Source organism: Aotus nancymaae, unplaced genomic scaffold (assembly GCF_030222135.1).
Source record: "Aotus nancymaae isolate 86718 unplaced genomic scaffold, 86718_ANA_hifiasm-v0.15.2.pri h1tg000007l, whole genome shotgun sequence".
Classification (NCBI taxonomy): Eukaryota; Metazoa; Chordata; class Mammalia; order Primates; family Aotidae; genus Aotus; species Aotus nancymaae.
This window is the reverse complement of record NW_026988418.1, coordinates 29,961,453-29,965,457: the sequence shown is the minus strand read 5'-3', so window position 1 is coordinate 29,965,457 and position 4,005 is coordinate 29,961,453.

Below are 4,005 nucleotides of genomic sequence, written 5' to 3'. Positions count from 1 at the left end.
GCGGCCCGTCTCCAGGGTGACCTCAAACAGCGCCCTCGGCCCGCCCCGGCCGGACTTGGCCGCTGAGTGGCCCTCTGAGCTGCCCTAAAGATGTAGAGGATCTCATCTTCACTGCCCAGAGGGGGTCGCCCTGAGCCGCGCCTGCGTCCTGGGGTGGCGGCGAGCTGGAGGGGAACTGGTTCATTCTGTAGCGAGGAGGACATTTGGGACTAAAGGCATTTGCACCACGAGGGCCCCTCATCAAGTTCCTTTCCCTGCAGACGTTAGGGGCAGGAGTGGGAAATGCTGCGGTTTCCTAGGACAGGAAATTCGAGGCGCAAAGGCAAAGTAAAGCAGCCCCTGCCCTTTCCCCGACCCCTAACGCTGCTTTCCAGGTTCCCCCTCCAAGGTACAGACGGTGGGTAATGGAGGTAATTGAGCGCTTACATTGGCCAGATAAATACTGACAAATATTGGGATTTAGTAGTCCCAGCAACTCTGTCGAGAAAGCAATGTTCTCTCTTTAAATGATTTGGAAAATTGAGATTCTAAAATGTTAAAAATAATATATGGCCAGGGTCCCTGAAACTCATGGTCTTAACTCCAATCAATGTATTACAAACGGGGCTGGGTTCCTTCACTTTCCTTAACACGACTCTTCAGAGCCTATTCATGCCTAAGAATCTTTGAAATGGATGCTGTTTGGAGTTGAGGACCTACCTGCCGATATATATGGGCCTTTCCTCTTCCTTAGCGACTATCCTCAGCCTAAGCTCATTGGGCCTCCCCAAACCAAAGCAAATAAAAGAAACACTGTAGGGACCCTCCTGTAGTGGGCAATCCTTGGAAGCAGAACAAGATGCCTCCAAGCACCTAGCCGAGGGCGTGGCTCTTGATGAGTGTCCTGCTGCAATTAGCACTAGCTGGAAGTAATACATTGGGATTCTGGTAGAGCACAGTGTTAGGATAGTATTGGAAGGAGAGCAATACAGCTTTCTATCCCCCAATCCCTAACTCAGATAAACGTAAGAACAAGAAAGGATTGTTGATTGACTATCTACTATGAACTAGGTAGGAACTGCTAGGTGATTGATAAACATTATCTCATTGAATCTGTTCAGTGACTATGACATAGGGGACATTACTCTTTTTTTTAAGATAAGGAAATGGAGAATCATTGAGTAACACGCTCAGGTCGATAGTTAAATCACAGAGCTGAGATTTGTCTGACTCTAACATTTGACCTTTGCCAGACCTTCGGCCCATCATCCCTACCCTAAACATAGAATGAAGTTTTCCAGAAATGCGGGTAAAATTTTAAGAGACTGACAGTAAAAGACATTCACAATTCATTTATTTTTCTATTTTTCATTTATTTTCCAGAAAAAGAAATCACATTTCAGTAACAACTTACATATAGAATTAAACTTTGTTCTGGAATGGGAGCCCTCGTTGCAGTAATGTGTCATAATAAATAATTGCATATTCAGGATTTTGTGAAATAGGTGATTGGGAAAATAATGAACAAAAAACATTTATAAAAATTATTATTTACAAAAAGTGATATCCATACTATTTCTAACTTATAAGGCAAGTAATGTTAAGATGGTCTCATGATTATCTTCAACAAGTTAATTACACACTTTCCTGTCACCATTGTTCAGCAGAGAGCTTTGCTGCAATTCTGTGAAGGAGCAAGCCTTTGCTTCCACTGCTGGGTTTCTCTTGAGCACAGCATAGAAGCAGTAAAGCTTCCATCACAGACTAAGCAGTGATGGCTATCAGAATAAAGTATATACGTGTAGGAAAAAGGCCAGGAATCAACATTTTGACTAAATTTTAAAAGTATCTTGAGTATTTTCATTCACAATTCCTTTCATAAATATTTTATGCCCAAAGAATTTTGTGAAATTATGTAGTCATTACAGTATTTTAAAGAAATTTAGTCTATTTTTGCTAATAGATCAATCTAGATCATTCAGATTCTAATGATAGATCAAAGAGAACTCTAAATAAAGGCTACCACCAAATCAAACTACACACAGCATTTTTCTTAATTAACAGAATTTCATTATCTGTAGAAACACAACAAAATCTCTGAGATTCCTAGTTTCTCTTATCGTTCAAGTTAAAAAAAAATCAATGCCTTACATCGCCACTTAGTAGGAATGAAAATTAATATCTGAGCATTTAATTCATATAATCTTTGACTATACAAGTGAAAAGCAATCAAGAATTCTCTTTAATTGAAAGCAATAGTGTTGAAATGGCTTAAAAAGCCAGCTTTATACATTACTGCTTGGCCTGCAGTGAAGCTCTGTTCGTAGATGAGATTAACGTATCATTATATCAACACTAGGCTTTTTCAAGAAAAATTGTTAAGCAGCAATTTTCCAATTCCCTTAGACAAAGAGGAGAGATAGATAGATAGATAGAGAGAGAGAGAGAGAGAGAAAGAAAGAGTGATAAAGACAGAGAATATGAATTAGATAGGAGTCAATCTCTTTCATGTATGTCCATTTAACAAAGCAAGAACTGAATTCTGACCTGAAAAATCAACACAGCTATACGAATTATCATTCTAGCAACTTAAAGAAAAAAAATCTGACTTTGGATCTTGGACAGTAGTCCTTGCGATAGTTACTTGTTGGATTATTTAAAAAACCTTAAAGTGATGGTGTATGAATAACATCAAGCATTTAGTTTGCCAGAACAAAAGTCATCAAAATAATATAAAACTAAATGAGTGAGATGAAATTAACATTTGCATTATATACTCATTCAATGGAACATTTAAAAATTATAAATTATAAATGGCTTATGACCTATCAGGCTGATTCATAAACTCTGGATGGATTAAAACTGAACTATTCTTTAGATAAATGTAAAGTGATTCAGTTTGATTTTTTTCTATATGATAACAATTTACCCTGGAAGTTTTTAAAGAAATATCATTAATTTGGTATAAAAGCAACTGATTGGCAAAGTAAAGCAAAACAAAACAAAACAGTGAAATGCTTATTAAAAGAGTATAGAATCTTGCAAAATCTGTGCTAAAGAGTGCACTGCTCTTAGCTTTCACCAAAATGTTTTAAATATAATTTCTGACAAGTTTATGTAAAAATGCTGTCAACATTGATCTATCATGATTCAGTTTGCTAAAGCTGTTTAGTAAAACATTACTGGAGATTATTCACTAGCATTAATTCCACACTGCAAAGAATTGGAAACCTCTTCAATAGATAGGGGTCCGATATTCTGGTCATAGGTGCAAGCCTTAAAAATAATACTAAAACAGTTAAAATAATTTTATTGTTTTGTTTTGAATATTTTAGATGATAAAATTAAATTCACTAAAAGATACGAATGAAATTTAAAATAGATAACAATTCATTTGAAATAACAAAAATTCCCTTAAAATTAAAACAAAATTCCAGGAGCATTTTTTCAAGCATTCCTTGTTATTTTATTTGCAATTATTGAAGGATATATAAACTAGTGTTAAAAGAAAACTTTTCCAAAGGTTTTCCAGGTGTGTTTAGAAAAAAAAAGTTTTTACCTGATTCAATAACTTTCTTAAGCTTCATTAAAACACTAACATTTATTGTTAATGTCCAAGTAGAGAGAATTATAGTACAGGACCATTTTTTCTCAGACCACAGTGAGCATCTGCCAGAACATGATTTGTAAAATACTGGAATATTGGTGAATATAGCCCAAATACACTTTACTTCTTTTCTTTAAAACATTATGGGACATTTAAAAATATACTTTTCATGAAAACTTTTTTTTTTTTTTAACAAGGATAAAGATATATTTAAGACAGGCAAGGTATTACTCTAGGGATAGAAGGAGGCAGTCAGAAATCAGAGGACAAATAATTTTAGAAGTTAAACCTAGAGAATAAATTATTATATCCATGGTCAATGTCAACAAATGGGTGTCTTTTCCTCATAGACATACCCACTTAGGATAGAAATCAGATATTAAACGTGAGGGCCAATCAAGAGGTTTGCCATGGTCAAC